The sequence below is a fragment of the Ischnura elegans genome, chromosome 7 (genome assembly GCF_921293095.1).
Source record: "Ischnura elegans chromosome 7, ioIscEleg1.1, whole genome shotgun sequence".
In the NCBI taxonomy this organism is placed as follows: domain Eukaryota; kingdom Metazoa; phylum Arthropoda; class Insecta; order Odonata; family Coenagrionidae; genus Ischnura; species Ischnura elegans.
Window position 1 is genome coordinate 68,226,582 of NC_060252.1, and position 17,901 is coordinate 68,244,482.

Here is a 17,901-nt window from a genome sequence, read left to right on the forward strand (position 1 = left end):
GAGGGAAGCGATGAAAGAATATTTGATCCAAGTTCTCAATTTATATGCTTTAGTTCAGTCTGTCTTCATAAAATCAGAAGTCCACCATATCAACTTTAGGCTTATTGTTATGATAAAATTTAACATGGTTGCCTATTCAAGGTTGCCCATCCTTAATCATCTTTTTCATTAATTGAGCTCTGTGGAATAGGTGTACCCTATGATAATAACTATTGTTTCTATTAATCTTTTCAAGCTTTTTTAAGCTTTTCAACATTTTTTAAGCTTTTCCTGATAACCTTAAGACTTAAACATTTTGAGACCTTGAGGATTTTGAGGACTTAATAAACTATGAGCGCTGCAGCAATTCCTCTGAAATTAACCTCACCAAAGAATACGGTTATTCATTTCAAATTCAGTGTATTATATCAGTTATAATTTGAAAATTACGTTACTACTGGAAAGTTTTCAAACCTCACCAGCACAAATAAAGTAAGTGGTCACCAAAGTTCTTTGATATCATGACACTGAGGGATTATGTGAAATTGTTCATTAATTTTAAGATTAAATTTTGGTGACGTATGCGTAATAATTCGTTCTTTTAAATGCCTGACTTTACTTAGAATGGGGAAAAATATTTATAAATATTCTGATGTTGTTCAGTGATATGACTCCTCTTTGCTTCTAGTCGGAAGACTCCGTATACTATCCAAATGTTGAATTATGTATTTTGGCCTATTATATCGGTAAATGTGAAGGGCTTCTCTCTATCTTACTTTTCGTTGGCCATACGCGAAACCATCTACTGGGCACATCGTTAAAAATCCCCTCGCGAGCTGGGGAAAGTTATTTTTGGATTAATTGAAACGATTGATTTTCGTAGACGCCTGCCGTGTGCGGAATGCGAGCGAGTTTTAGATCAGCGAGGTTCCTTACAATGTTTTAAAGGAAATATTTTTTTCAAGGACGAAGGAAGGAAAATTATTAGGTACTGCGAATAATTAATTTTTCCCCGGGAATAAGAAGCATGGGATGCTTAAACAATGCAGCCGGATACAATTTATTTTAATCATTTTTTATTGCTCTTACGCTGTGAAAATTTTACCATACTGTACGATCATGTATACCAACATAATGAAAAGATGGGCAGTCGGACTCTCCAAACCAAATTTAAAAATCTAAGTCCCGTTATTTTATGAACAGTCACACCTCGCACATCGCAAGTGTCGTACATTTCGATTGGAGGACGGGTCATAGAAAAAAATGTCTGAAATATGAATTTAAATATTAGAGTGCCAACCGATTTTCTAGGTACTAAGCTAAAAGTTCCGACGCAGTTTTGCTGATTTTGCTGTCGGTCAGTAAAAGGAATTGGGTCTCAAAAACAACCAAATGTATATATTAATAAACTTCAGGAAATCTTTATTATATATGGTCTCACCTTTTTAATGTATTAATTGACGAATTTTTGGTAACATGAGTTAATTTTTATAATTTAAATAAAATAGTTAATCGTAAAATAAAATGAATATTGACTATTGAATGATTAGTGATAGCGCTCCCCGGCACTGTAAGAATTTGTGGGCATATCCATTTGTTGTTTATATTCAATCATGGAATAAATATAGTGTTTATTTTTCTACTCGATGCGTCCATATTTCTTCTCTCTCAAATGAGTCTCAGATTGCAAGGAGAAATATTTGCTGTCAGATGTCTCGGTGGAATTCTATATTGCTCTGAAACTCAACGTTCTCCTTCGTTGAGATGCAATTCCGGTTTTGATTATGATTCTCACCAGTCTCGGACGTGATGGAAGAAAATTTCAAATGACAGCTAAGGAATTCATCTTGGAATCCAGTTCTCAGGTTGACGCGGGACCGAATCTACCTTCCAGACACAGGTATCCGCTTTCGTGGGATGACTTTTCGGAGGACTCCTCCTCCTTGGTCAACTCTCTGTGGGATGGGAGTGGTAGAGAAGTAGGAAGAACTCATATGTTCTGTTTCTCGATCATGAATCATCGTGGTGCTGTTCCTTTAATTGATCTAGATGCTATACTGTGTGCACTATCTAGTAAGATGGTGCGAAAAAACTCAAGTTACGAATTTCGTGTCGCTTTTGCGCGAAAAAGTTGCGATAATTTAGTAAAAGGAAAAAAAAAGAATTATTAAGATCGTACGTCATCTTCCGATCCCTCAAAGCACCTAAAAAATGACGAAAACGAAAATTATAATTTTTTTCGTAGTATAAAAAGGAAAATTTAATATTTATTTTTTTATCGCTAAAGCTACAAATGATCACAAATATTATAGTTTATGCATATTGTTCGCCGGGAAAGTGTAAAATCTTATACAATATAGATTATTATTAATATATACGTATACATGGTTTTAAAGAGTTATTTCCGATCGCGCGAAGTAATCAAAAGTGTAAAAAGTTTGCATTTTAGCCTATTTTTCAGAGTTGTGTAATAATTATTAGGTGCACAACTAAGTTCCCGATGTTTGTTACTAGATGGCTCTGGTAGTGGTTGCAGGTCGATTTCGACTTATCGGAAACGTCACGGTGGAGTGGAAGTAATAAGTGGCTTTCCAAAACAATCATTCTAATCGACCGATTAATAGGTATCACCCTTATTCATTATGATATAGAAGGTAAATTATGATTGCATGTTCTCGAATTGCACGAAAAAGTGCAATGTAGATTATGTTTCCGCCATTTCAGTTCTACATTCTCTTTCATTATTTTTTATTTTTGTTTGGTGAATGCTTCCATGTATGTCTTATCGAAATGTTATCGCTACATTTTGAATTAATTTTTGAACGTATTAATCAGTGGTGATAGTACAGAGATGTATACACTGGTATTATCTAGTAGTTGGGATACTCGGCTGCCGCCCGGTAGGATCGCGTTCGATTCCCGGTACATGTTTAGAATTTTGTAGGTCTCGGTGGCGGCGGGGATCAGTCCTCGCTTGTCATACCGAAAGTCGCGGGTTCGAGTCCCGCCTGGTTAGGTTGCCCCTATCCAGGGCATGGATGTGTGTGATTGTCCATTGTTAATTGCTGATTTCCCCGATGTAAAAGCCTCATTGTGCTGTTTTCGGGGATCATTAAGATAAATCAAGGGTGCCAAGTTATAAAAAATATTGGGGGGGCCGTACGTATTGCCCCGGGAAAAATTATAAACAGTGAGTTTTAAAGTTTTTACAGCATTTTAGAAGAGTCATATGATCAACATTAGAACTGTGAAAACTCGACTCTCGATAACTTGACACTCCGGGGAAAATCGACAAGCCTGAAACATTTTTTCCTCACTCCCTTAACAAATTTTTGAGGGGTATCGGGCCCCCTCAGGCCCCAGGGAGTCGGCGCCTCAGATAAATAAATAAATACGACAAAATTTTGGCTGATAATAGTCTCTAGTAGTCTTCATTTTATAAATTATAATGTGTTTCACCTACCTTCCGGGAAAGTTTTACTAACTTTAGCTAGCGCTGGTGAGGGGAGTATTTTTATGATCTCTGAGATATAGATTCGTTGTAAATACCCATGGTAAATACCCATTGTAAATTAAAATGTGTTTCACCTACCTTCCGGGAATGTGTTACACTCTACTCCAGCGCTGGTGAGGGGAGTATTTTAATGATCTCTGAGATATAGATTCGTTACAAATGCACATGGGCACTTGTTGCCGGCATTTTCCGGCGTCCGACGTTCATTCGGAGAATCAATCACAAACTTGACCGTGTGGGGAATCTAATCTGTTTATTCTCCTCCGCTCCCCTTAGCGTACACCTCATCCTCTTCCTCCGAGTAAGGATAACAGATTGACTGCATTTATCATGTTTGACAGACCCCCTAGCCTTTGTCCGAATTTTCCTTATGGGATCGTCACCATGACCACGAGGTGTGTTCAGAAAATAACGGGAATTTTATTTTTCGAAAAAAAAAGTTGTAAAAAATATTTATTTTTTCGCCTGCATTGAAAGTTTTCGCATTCAAAATAGTCCCGATTATATATGAGGGGATGATAAGCCAAGGGCTATAAGTGATATTTTTCTCAACGTAGTTAGGTAAACTTGATTTTTGGAAAAATTACACAAAAAACTTGGTTACCGAGGGATATGAGTGACTCACAGAACAGAGCAGCACAGAACAGAGACTCACTTATTGAGTGAAAAATCAAATGCACCACTAAATATCTAATTGATCTCATTTGTTATCTACACCTAATTTCTGTACCTAACTCTGTTTATAAAAGAGTAATCACTTGTACCCCTTGGCTTCTCACCCACTCCTATTAATTAGATTAGATGATCATTACCATTTCTTTCACTTTTCCCACGTTTTCATCGTTTGTTGATGTGCTGGGCGTCGAGGGAGCACGTCAACGTCTTTAAGACCATCTTGGAAACGCTTATACCACTCGTAAAATTTTGTTTTACTCATAGCAGACTCACCATAGGCCTTTCTCAACATTTTTCACATTTTGTTGCACTTAATTTTATAGGTTAATCTTTGATTTGCGATCATTCTTTGATCCATTTTTTAAACAATTATTATATGCCTAGCATTTATTTATAAAATTATTTTATGACTAAAATAAATTGTTTCCTGCTCATTTTTATTGGACGCTTTTTCTCAATTTTCTTCCTCTTTTTCATCGACGAAATCTTGTAACTTATTTTAACTCACTTCCCAATGTCGGATAGGCTTGAAATTTTGCACACTCCTTTCTCCTGATGATAATACAATATTAAATAATCGTATTGAAGTTCCATCCGTTGTTCTATAGTTTACCAATTTACGGAAAAAGTTGCGAAAAATGCAACAGTATAAATAAATGCAAATAAAATTGTTCCAAGCGAATTTTATTAATATAGAATTCTCTTTACTAGAAATATAGGTTTAAACTAATTTTTAGTAAGATAATAATTATTCTTTAAAGTATTTCGATGTTTAAAAAATACTCAAAATGTGTAAATGATCAAGTCAATACGCAAGATAAATATGTTTTCATAAGAGCAACTAATCCTTTTATTGTTTTATTCGTCCATAAATTCGTCATATCAAAATTTCATTCAAAGTGCAATCAAAATTTCATAGGTATTACAGCTTGTATTTCGCCTGGAAGTCAACATTAAGCAAAAATCGCATTGGGAATATAATTTTGCGTTTTCACAACTTAGGTAGAATAAGGAAAAAATAAAATAAATAAATCCGAGAAAATACTCGCTTTGATTCATTTCTTTCAAACCGTAATACATGTCTATTTTATGGTGGATATAGGTAAAAATAATACTACACCCCAGTGGACACTTAATATATAAGAATTTTCACTATCAAATATGATTATTTCTATTAAATACTTGAAATAAATAGGCGTAGGATTATACCTGATAGTAATAACAGCACATTCCTACGAGACGGCATTAAATGGTAATGTGGGTTGCATAACTGCCTATAGAATACCGAATTTGGCCAAAGTTGCGAAAACGCAATATTTATTTTTTATCATGAGTAAATTTTTTTGAAGGCCAATATTTTCGATTTACCTGTAGTATTTTATTAGGTAAAATTAAATGAAAAAATAATTTACTTCAAAGTATTCCTTTACTCGGCCAGTGATGGGTTAACGAACTGATTATCTATATGGGAAATAGTTTTTAATTTTCTCAATATATGACGTTAGCTGTGCATTTTTTTGCAGAGGTGTCTTTAACAGCTCTGATTAATCGATAACGTGATTCACCACTAACATTAGATAATAGAAATTAAAAATAAAAAAGATTTAAAAAAGTCGCTTTTACCATAAACAGCATAAAATTCACTACAGAGAAATGAGTAAGCTTTTCATCACTATGAGAATAATTCATGGGGTCTGATTAGGTTTAGATTTTAATATTGGGATCTAATCCATACTCACCTATTAGGCTCTCTCAACACTAATTTCTAATAAACTTGAGCTGCACTAACGTTTTATTCTCCGAGTGAAGAAAAGCGTATGATTTACTTGTTAGTGGATTGTATAGAAACATTAGTTTTCTTTCAAATCTTTTTAATTTTATTTACGATGTATACCTTTTAGCTGGAATCTTGTATTTTGTTCGGTTGAGTTTGTTTCGGGATTATAGAATGGGTGACAAGCGGGTGCACCTGCCTTGAAAGCAATGCATGGAGGACGAGGTTGTGGAAACACGGCTATCAATTATGTTCCCCCTCAGCACTGGCAAGCCCTATTGCTTGAGCTCCACCTGTGTTTCGTAATACCGGTTGAATTATTGCCTGGATTTCTGCCCTATTCATGGTCTTACGCTGCGTTCATACCTAACCCAATTTGAGTGAACATTCCAGGTTAGAATTTCAGCTTGCTGGTCTTGATGAAGACTTCATTCATTTGCGCTTGATCCGAGCTGCTGGTTTAACAAATGTCAATGGGACTGTATCATAATTTTTACTTATGGTGATTTTTCGGCCTATAGGCTGCGTTGGCTGTTGACTAGAAACTTCAGCTGGGTTAAGGCCGTTTTACACGCACGTACTCTCACAATCTGACGTTTGCACGAAGGCGCCGTCCAAATTGCGTCCTGTATAGCGGTGAATTGCTAGAACACATGCGAGATTTCCTTTATTTAATCGGAAATGTACAAATTATATTAAATTCTCATATTCTTGTTTCAAAGCTCCTAAAACTTTTTGTGCAATGTTATTGTTTTTTTGTATATGACGTTGTAACTTGTAATGTAATATAAACGCTATGCTTTCTATGTTGCCACTGCGTAGGATAAATGGAACCTTCTGACAAGCCATATGGCTTAGAAGTACAAAGTTTGTATATGCTAATAAAGGCAATCTATAATTAGGTCATCCATTTTATAAAATGACAATATGATATATCTCAGACATGTTGTATATATTATAAAATTTTAAATTTTGCGACTGTTATTTTGATTATATGTTACAAATGGATATTAAAAAATAAATATACAAATAAAAAAAAGGATCCGTGGACGTGAGTTGGCAAAATGACCACTGTTCTAATTTCGTACGTGCATTTGCTCAATTTCGCGCCGTTATAGAAATAGAAGCAGTTCTAACCTGCACAATTCCGTGCCCCGTGTAAAACGGCCTTTGGATGTGATGGAACAAACTTTTGAACGAGAAAAAATGTTATCATTGCCCACTTGATTTAGTGTCGAAGGAACGCGTTCGTCGCTCAGCGTTTTCATGAAGTTAACTCCAGGGAAACATTTTGTTGATCTTATATTGACCTGATGTTGATTTGTCTTACGCCGATCTAAATTTGATCGTGTAGTTAAGCAATGAGTTTAAACACGAAAAATTCGATTTTAAAGTGATAGGTAGTACATAAATGTTTAATTTTTCAGTGAAAATTTCTAAACTTGAAATTGGAGTACATTCTAAAAAAATTACCTTACAGAATCATGGGAATTATTTGAATTTAATTTAAATTAAATTATTTTTAATTTGATTAAAGTTTAATTTCAAGAATCATTAGCATAAGAAACCGGGAGAAATTAAAATCGTTTTTGGGAGAGAAGTTGGAAATATGTGACGCTTAATTTTCAATTTCTATAAAACCATCATAGCTACGGCAGTGTCTTATGGTTCACAATTATGTTAAGTAAAAAATTGGGTACTTTATTTCTGGGGACACCAACGTAAATTTTCCCTCGAAATACTTCCCTTATAAATGCAAAAAAAAGTATTCCGGTACCGGGAATCGAACCCGGGCCTCCCGGGTGAGAGCCGGGTATCCTAACCACTAGACAATACCGGAGATGTTTCGTAGTGGAATATCTTATAGTATTTAATTGATTTTCCTTTTAAAAACCTTAATTTTTCACTCCACGGTTCACGAGGGAGCGAAAGAAAGAGATTAGTGTTTTTTAGATGAAATTAGGGGAATTGCAGGGGGAAGTTTATTAAGTAAACGGAGACTACCGGAATACTTCGTAAATACTCCATGATAACCAACCTGAGTCGGTTGAATACTTAATTATAATAATAACGGCCTTTTAAATTCACCCAAGAGTTTCCTCTTTTCATCCATCAACGGTAGGGGGTTGTTCTCTTTGTTCTCCGACCACCACAGCTTTTCCACGCTCCCGAAGGAGTGGCGCTATCTCTGAACGAGTGAAAATAGCCATCTCGCAGCTGTATCGACGATCAAGGGTTAGACGTGAAGGAGATGGCAAAAACGCCGAAAATTTTTAAGGGTGCACGCTTCCCAGGCAGAAAGCGTGACTCTCAGTAAGTAATGACAGCGATATGCCCTCTGGATATGCATGATAACGGCAGAAATCAACACACATTATGCAGCGGGAAAACCTAAAATTATTCGTCGTGGTTCTGAATCTTTGCTACACTGTCTTTTTAAATGTAAGTGATTCACAGACTTGGTAAAATTATTGAGAAGAAGTCACTGGGGTTAATTACAGTCACTTGGTAAAAAAATAAACCGATTACGAGCATTAATTACTGATTTTAAAAAAATTAATCAGTAAAATTGCAGTTAAAATTGCTTATTGTATGATTGTAGAATTACAATTACTTCTTATAATACTCTAAAGACCACCTGGCAACTGACGAATAGTGCAGTAAACATGTGGAATAATTGAGTCATAGAAATTGATTGTATATACATTTGGCGATATGTACGATTATAACAGCTGTACAACACAATAGGCGTCAAATGTTTTACCCATGATAAGAATGATATAAGGGTGGCTGAAAATAAACAAGCGAATTACGTGGGAGAAAGTAAACTACGATGACAAGCAAGTATTATTAGTTCCTCTTTCTCGTGAACGAGTATTTTTACAAATAAAAATTACGTATTCATAAAAATTAATCGTTACAAGTACAAATTACTGCAAAAGTAATCGTTACAAGTAATCAAACTACTTTGGAAATGGACGTCGTTTTACACGGGGCATGGAATTTCACAGGATAGAGCTGCATTATTTTTTCTATAATGGCGTGGAATTGCGCGAATGCATGAACGAAATTAGAACAGGGGCAATTTTGTCATCTCACGTCCACGCATTCTCGCATGTGTTCTAGCAATTCCCCGCTTTACACGACGCAATTTTGACTGCGCCTTCGTAAACACGTCAGATTGTGCAATTACGTACCCCGTGTAAAATGGCCTTAATGATTGCTCATACGTAAAGATTCAGTGGCGTGACCATTGGGGGGATGAGGGGATGTAAGTCCTAGAGAAATCAAAAAATTGTTTCAAAATCTTGTCTGGATTTAAGTGCATTTGCTTAAAGTTAAATTTTAAGTGCCAAAATGATGTAAAATATTCAGGCATGTTATTTTTCAAAAATTTTCCTTAACTCCCCGTTTCGTGGGGGGGGGGGGAGGTAGCCCCCACTAATCCCTCTCATCCACCCCAAAGCATATTCCTCGGTACGCCACTGTAAAGTTGTGAACCCCTTCATCATATATGCCATATTCACAAATCACCACATATGCTCAAAGGTAACCATTGCCTCTCATTTTGGTCAGATGGCGAAGGTTAGACTGAAGCAGAACACGGAGAGAATGGGGTATGTTGCGTTCCGAGTTAGTTATTGCGAGTCGAGAGTAATAGTCGACTGCTGTAATTGAAATATCCTGGCTGATGATGAATTCATTTGAAGCTAATTGCCGTTGCCTGAATGACAGCGTCCACATGATTTCCTCGCACCCCTCACATCCGCAATATTTCTCTTCCTGACACCCTAAGGCACACCACCTATAACGAGCAATGCACCCCACAGTGGCGTAACTACATAGGGGGTGAGTAGGGTAGAACCCTCCCCAGAAAACTTCCCTCCAGAATTATCGTCCTCCTTATCAATTATGATAGTTTGTCTTCATTTTAAATAATAATAATAAATAATAAACATTGACAGTCGTTGACTCATTGGTCCTTTAGGCATTGATAAATGAACAAAAAATGAAACTCAAAGATCCTGAATAAATGTGGACATAATATTGCATAGAGTGAATGAGAGTGTGTACATAATATCGCATAATATATTATAATCCAAAAGGTATCACTATCAATTTCACTTTTCATTTCAATGTTGGAATTTTTCAAATCGATAACTTTTAATTTAAAACTTACTATGATTTTTATACTTCAATATCATCAGGAGGTGAATTCCATCTGCGGAATATAGATGCTATGAACGAACTATGATACATCTCTGGCTATCCTGCCAGCGTCTTCAGGTCGAAGGTGTTGGCTGTTGGTTTCTGCCTCGCTTATATACCTTAGGCTGGATGGGAGCTGCTCTGTGATTGGCTGTCTGACTGAGCGCTTCTCTTTGATTCGCTCTCTCTTTGACGACTCCTTTGTAGACGCTGTGAAGGAAGTAATCATCTTCTCTTTTGAATTTCGACGGTGTTTTTTAAATTTCTATTGCTTCCCTGATTTGTCTGAGGAAGTATCGGCACTCCTTAACTAAAAGTTTCTTTTCTTCAAATTGGATGTCGTGGCCATCCCAGAGCAGCTCCCATCCAGCCTACGGTATATTAGCGAGGCAGAAACCAACAGCCGACACCTTCGACCTGAAGACGCTGGCAGGATAGCCAGCGAATCTGTTGTCTATAAACAAGCTGACGCGAAAGAAAATCCTGAAGAAATGCAGATATAAGGCCATCGCCGCGGAAACCTACGTTCTAACATTTTCGTTTGGTTTCACTTGCCATCTCTGTTTATTAGCCACCCGGTTTGGTGTGCCACTCAATCTGCCCCCCCCCCCCCCCCAATAAAGCCAAGTCGTAGTTACGGCGCTGGCTCCTCCCTATAGACCCTGCAGCGTGCGTTGCGTTTCTCACCCGAAAGCTAATGCATTTTTGAGTCGTCGACGGCGCAAAATTCAAATATCCCCCGTGATAGCCACGCAAGCTCTTCGGCACGTGGAGCCATTGGGGGAATGGGGGAGGGAGATTTAGGAAGAAGTTAGGGGTGAGGTGTTCGTGGTGGGGGTGGCGCAGTCGAAAGCGTCGACTCCCTGAAGAGCAGCGCGTGGCACTGCGGCTGTCGTATTGCATTCACGCTTCCCGCTAATATAAGCCTGCCTTAACGGGGAATAGGCGCAAATATTGCGCCTTCAGTTTTAAGGCATGCTGTATCTTATTAAACATGCTAAATGTAGTGTTGTACTCGCTGAAAAAGAAAACAAACATTAATGTCTGTTGATGGACTCCACAATCAATGTCATTATTAAAACTCCCGATGTAAAGGCTTCATTGTGTTGTTTTGGAGGTAATTGCAATAAATTTAAAAAATATTAGCTCTTATAATTTCCATATTTCCGCGTCAAAAAGGGATACATTTTTTAATTGAAATTATGAATAAAAATTCACGATTTTTGCGTTTGAATGCAATTTTAATAGAGAAAGATATTACAAAGGACGTAGTTATCACAATTTTCGAGAAATGATAGTTTTCCAATAATTAAAGATTAGTTAGTATTTTCAGATGTGTGTCAAACATACTAATCACAGCATTAGTAACTAATTTTCTGGTTAACATTCCCCACGTACAGTTTACATATTCCCTTTTAGAATTCTTGTCTCATCTTTTTTGTTAATTTAAAACTGGAAATTTTCTTTTTAGTATTGTAGAAATATTATTATAACCTTCTTTGCTGTTTATGTATCAAATTTTTGAATTTATTTTCATTACGAGCCTTGATAAAGCTATATAAATTATACCAAAACGTTGGCAACAAATGTATTAATTTTTGTTTTTAGTTTCATTTTCAAATTGCAAAACGACAGAATAGGACCGGTAAAGCGGGGTCGACAACTCACCTTACATACATCCTCAATGTAAGTATGTAAGGTGAGTTGAATCATCCTGAATGCATCGCGGGGATTTCATTAATGGCTTCACATGTAAACTTGTAAGTTTTAATTTACCGTGTGTCAAGATAACAGCTATATACACCAACGGATGAAGTTCGCCCTGAAAAAATATTTGACTCAGCCGGGATTCGAACCTATATCTCCCGATCTCGCTGAAAAAGAAAAAAAACATTAATATCTGCTGATTGATTTCACAATCAATGTTATTGTTAAAACTCCCGATGTAAAGGCCTAATTGTGCTGTTTTCGGGAGATCCGGGTTCGAATCCCGGCTAAGTCAAATATTTATTCATGGCGAACTTCATCCGTTGGTGTATTTAATTTTCACCCGCGCACGTGACTGCGTACAAAGTCACTTGTTCCTGCAGTGCTTTGATAACAGTTAAAGTTTTAAACGAGTCATAGGCTACGGAAAACGACAGAATAGGACTAGTAACGCGATAGCGAAAACACACCTTAGATACATCCTCAATGCATCGTGGTTATTTCACGTTATGATACAATTTTTTTTCGTACCGTACTTCTCCTCGTTACTCCAACGTGGCGTTAGATGTTGCCAGATCATTCGTGGTCGTCTGCCGAGCAGGACTAATTGAGATGCGCGAAAAAAATAATAATAATCACGTGACCGCCACCCCAAGCTCAGTGCAACATCCCTCGTATTTCATATCGTTTTGTTTTCTTTTTTTATTTTGACTGCGAAACAATAAAGGAAACGGGGGAATTCACCCCCTCACAGCCGTCCTTTTTCTCATCCCCTGACTTATTTTTTTTTCAAAACCCACCCCTCTCGGTCAAAAACAATCCAAGCACCCCCGCCGTCCTTCCCCCTCTCCTCTGAGCGATCCAAAAAAAAAAGAAAAAAAACTTCAGTGTTTGTGTGTGACTCATATGGGAGACGACGCTGGCTCTCCCCAGTTGATCGAAAAATACGAGCTGGAGGGCGCTAGTATTTATACCTGCGAATGGACTGTTGAATAGCCGATTATCCCGTTCGGGCAAGTCATGGAGCGTAGCTATCCTAGTTACATTATGTCGACAATTCAATTGAAATTCGTCACTCTAAAGACCTGTTTACACAGTACATTTCCTCGTACAAGTGAATGTCTAAATGTATGGACGCGAGAATGAGCGCCAAAATGTATCGTGTACCCAGCCAACTTGTGCGAATGCATGGACAGGAAATGGAACCAATTCTAATTTGTTTCGTGCATTTGTATACGTTTCGTTCCGATGTACAAAAATCGTTCATGTCATCAGACATTAGCTCGCACGTGTTAATGTATCGTGGGAACAGGTCTTATCGACAAATTGAGTCAAAGAAGAGTGCATCTCGATCGGTTATTGAAATTGTCAGAGTATTATAGAGTCGAATTTGTTATTTTCTCTTATTTTAACATGTTATAGGATGCATGTGAGTATCAATTAATGAGCATTCTATGTCTGTGCAGTAGTTAAATATAATAATTGAAGACCGTTAACTTTACCATACAAGTTAAGGGATGTAAATCTAGATATTACCCTGCAAGCCACAGACAGAGGTGTTGGACGGGGTGTGAACCATCCCCCGGTCTCGTCGAATTGCTTCCGGTCGATATAAAAATTATTGCAGATAATTTTTTATCTTGAATTAATATCAAACTTGAATATATTTTTCATGGTCTATGTGTGAATGCTTGAATAAAATTAGAATAGGACTAATTTTCTGTGCATCTTTCGTGTAAGTTAGGTGGTTGCTCGATGCATTTTGTGTGTATTCACCTGTTCATGCATTTTCACATCACTCGTACGGGTAAATGTATCCTGTAACCGGGCCTCTACATCTACATTTTACACTGCAAGGCAAATACTGAGGTGTTTGGCAAGGGTTCAAACATTACCAACATACACCTGAGGATTATAATTTAATTCCACGAACATGCATTACGCTTCATGTGTTCTACATGTTACACATAATCTACTGTACCCTAGTTATGAAGGCAGTATATGTCTATGAAGCAACAAAATGCAAAATATGCAGTTAGAAATTCTAGGAAACTTCAGAAACATGCGTTCAGAAATTCATCAGTTGGTAAGTAAAGTAAAGCTAAGCTAGTAATCGGATAAAGGAAGAGATTCGGCGGAAAGTGCGTTGCTTTATTCCTTACCAAATTCCTTACTTAACCTAATCCAGTGACACCAAGGCTGAAATTCGGCATAGAAAATTCATTTTTCGGAATTTTAACCCAGATCTTGCGATTTCCACTGCTACCATTCCCTCTTAATTTTGATTTGACGTTTGTTACGCGACTCGTTAAAATGAAATATTCGTAATTTGGCTTCCAAGAAAGTAGCACGATGGGGTCCTTCGATAGTAGGATTAACAGGAGAATTAGGATCATGGTGTTGCCAGGAAATGAATATGTAGCAATAAGCCAGTGGATGAGACTATTCACTAGCGTACGCAACATTTCACTGTCATTTTCGGTCCGAAATAGGTGTAAATAGCAATGTTCTCATCACAGTGGCGCAGCGAGGGGGGGTCCGGACCCCCCTCCCCGAAATATAAAAGCACGCCTACTTTGCATCTCAAAAGAAAATCGAATATTGAAAAATCATGAATTTACAAAAGATTTCCTTGAAAAATTAAGTTTTTTCGATTGTGAAAAGTGTGAAAATTAGATTAAAGCCCTCTAATTAGTACCCTGTTTTTCAAAAAATTTCCCCCCTGGGTTTTGATGCCCCCCGAACAAAATTCTTTGCTACGCCCAGTGGCGCCGACTCCATGGGGGCTAAGGGGGCCCGAGCCCCCGAAAAATGTGGGAAGAAAAGATGTCAGGCCTGTCGATTTTCCTGGAGTGTCGAGTTATAGAGAGTCGAGTTTTCAGGGTTCTAATGTTGATCATATAACTCTTCGAAAATGCTTTTTAAAAACTTTAAAACTCACTATTTATCGAATTTCTCGGGGCAACAACCCCAGTATGGGCCCCCCCAATATTTTTCATAACTCGGCAGCCCTGCGTACGCCACTGTCTCACCACGTAATTAATTCTAACTTAAGTTTGTTTTTGAATTTTCTTAAAAATTCTAATAAATCTATGTACGCTCTCCCTATTCAAATGTCTTTCCATTATTTTTCAATGCAAAAGATCATTGAAAACTACTTCAGTTGAGGAATTTAAGCGTGAAAGGGAGCTAATGGGTTAATGGAATGACTTATTAGCTTTAATCCAGTTCTCACATAATTTGAGATTGCTTTTGAGTGGAAGATACTACAGGACACGTTTTCTCTCACCCTTGGGGAAACAGTGTATATTAATTTTAATGATGCGCACATTTTTGCAATTTTTGCTCTTTTTACTCATTTTTTATGCCTAACATTAAATATTGCAACTTTTAACGTCAGTATTCGACAACGGGGAGGTATAATTTCAATTTATATATTTGATCTCAGATGAATTCATTGTTCATCAGTCATAACTTCATAAGGAGTACCTTATTTGTTTGTAGGTCAGATGACATTTGCACGGAAGAAATTGCGGATTCCATTTACTTTTTAAACCTGAGAGATCGCTAGTTTTGCCATAGAGTAAGTATATATTTACTTACTCTATGGTTTTGCTCATGAGGTGAGTGGTAACTTTTGTTTTGTCAGGTTGACAGAATCCAGATATGAACCAATGGGCAAATGCTTTGTATCCATGTATCGATTATATTATTTATTCGCTATTCCTGCTTCGAATTAGGCTCGTAAAATCCCAGCCTTTTAAAAAATATACAAGAGGAAAGATTTATTACTCTTACCTACGTTTATTTTATGTTTTTGGTATGTGGGAGTCTCAATCTTTGAGGTGTGTTTGGATAGTTGCGGGTAGAGCTTTCCCAATTCTAAGCCAGAAGATTGTGAACGCAAGCCATAACATGACACGACTTGTTCGAGTGTGCTAATGACCGTTTATCCTAAGTATTACAACCAATATGTTAGAGGGAGGATTTGTACAACTAGTATGGAAAGGAAGTTACTCTAATCTGGCTAACAGAAATTTAATTTTACTACCACATGATGTTACAGTTGGTGCTTCCTCTGAATTTCACACCTTACTGAAATTGCATCTGCACGAGTTAGGGTGAGCACATGAGCATGACTGCTGACCTAACGTATTGTGAGGATAGAATGATTATATGTGCAAATGGGGTATTTATGTACCAAGTTTTAATAAGCAACATTTTGTGTTCAGTTGGCTGCATTTCACTTGCATTGGAATTATGCTATAGCCAAATTTGATTTTCGTTGCCCTTTACAACGATACTAAATATCGTCGATTTCACTCATTATTGCCCTCCTTCACCAGCCACCCTTCAAGTGGAACCACCACCAGCGGTAGCGCGACCACCTTCGTACCTCCGTACGCCATCTATCGGATATTACCACGGATGAGCAGAATGGGTAAACGCAAGGGGGGAGGGGGCGAGGCGTATTTTTGTGGAAAATAGCCTCGGATAACCTCGGCCGTTTCCGTCAACGCTCGGCTCTCCCTCCCCGGACGACGCCCTCTGTATACCTCTCTTCGTATTCCTATCCTGTTCCCCTATTTCTCTCTCTTTCCACTACTCCCTCCCCCGCCATACCCCCCCTACAATTTCAGCGTGCCCCCTACCCCCCCCCCCCCTCCATCTCCTCCTCGCAACGCGATCGCAAAGCTTCCCCGCCGTTCTCTCCGTCGATTTCTCGCAGCGGGGTTGTCGGCGTGCCCCCGAGTCTGCGTACCCCGCGCGGGAGCTGCGTGCCCCGGGAGTTGTGTGTCGTCCGCTAGCCTGTGTGGGGGAGAGAGAGAGAGAGAGGAGGGTGCGGGTTCTCTTTGGGGAAGGAAGAGAGAGAGAGAAGGAAGGAGAAGGAGAGAACGGAGAGAGAAAGCGGGGAAGAGAGAAGGACGCCGCCCCCTTTTCTCAGAGGACGCAAAACAACACACGCACGCACCGCGAGGTCCGCAAGGAGAGCGGGGCAGGAGGAAGGTGTCGGTTGGTTGGTCAGTCGCTCGTGGTGTGTCGGTCGGTGCTGAGCGCACCTTCTGTGGTGCACGCCGAGGAGAAAAACCTTGCCGCGCAGGAGGCTTCCGTGGTCGGCAGGCAGTGGCAGCGGCGCTTTCCGTTCCTCAAGCCCGTGTTATTTGGTGGGCTTGCAGTCGGAAGGGTCTCCGTGTCCCTCTTTGTTTTGGTGTCTGGTCCTCCGGGACCTACTCGAAGGAGGCGCTTGGCGAGAGGAAGTTTGCTGCATGCCACTCCTACCTCGGTGGTGGCGCAGGGATCGTTCTGCTGGTCGTAGCGTGGGATGAGTGCAGGCCGACCCCGGGGAACAACAGGGGGTCTCAACCGTAACAACATCTGCTGGAGGAGCTGAAGGCGGCAGCAACGGCCCTGATTGCCGCTGGACAGGTACGAGGAACATCCCCTCCCTCGCCACACCCATCCAGTGGAGAAAAACAGTCGTTTGAGTCGGAAATATTTCTCGGGTCGTCCACCGGTTGAGGCTGTGCACTTTCCTCGACGTTTCGGTGGTCGACGTTTCGCTTTTTTATGTGATTTCCTTAATTTTACCTTGAGGTGAAACAGCCGGAGTGAATCCTTCCCGGGAATTTAAACGCATTAGAGAATCTTCATCGTCCTCAGCGTTTCGCCTTTTAAATTGGATTCTCTTGACTGGTGCCTTCGCCTAGTATTTTGAATGGTGCTAAATTAATTGTTTTTAAACAACATTCAGCTAATTCTTTTCTGGTCCTCCTCCGATTGAGGTTCATATTTACTGTCAACGCTTTGAAAGTCTTCTAAAGACTTAGTCGTCTATAAAGTTATTATTTTTTATGTTACGTATTCTTCGATCTATATTCTCACCAATTGATGGCAAAGCGTATCAGCTGTTTGAATCCTCATCTCTTCAGGTCGCCTTTTTCGGGAGCCTCCTATCGGATTTTCGCTGCGTCTTTGTGGTGTCGACCTAGATTTTGTCGCAGTTAAACCATGCTCGAGGATAATTTGCGATCCCATTCATCTG

The 17,901-nt window shown here is 38.8% G+C and overlaps 1 protein-coding gene and 1 non-coding gene across 4 annotated transcripts in view; one reads left to right on the forward strand and one right to left on the reverse strand.

Annotated features, from left to right (window-relative positions):
* The window catches only part of LOC124162480, a 401,724-nt gene that overhangs the window by 80,644 nt on the left and 303,179 nt on the right, over window positions 1–17,901 (forward strand). Inside the window, exon 1 of one of the 3 annotated variants that reach the window (XM_046539029.1) lies at window positions 16,860–17,285. The exons of the other annotated variants lie outside the window; for them this stretch is intronic. The gene's annotated coding sequence lies outside the window, so the exon portion shown is untranslated. Of the gene's footprint in view, window positions 1–16,859; window positions 17,286–17,901 lie in introns of those variants that run through there. 3 annotated transcript variants of the gene reach the window in all.
* Window positions 7,711–7,782, reverse strand: Trnae-cuc. Its single transcript has one exon. It is a non-coding gene; the product is annotated as a tRNA-Glu (tRNA).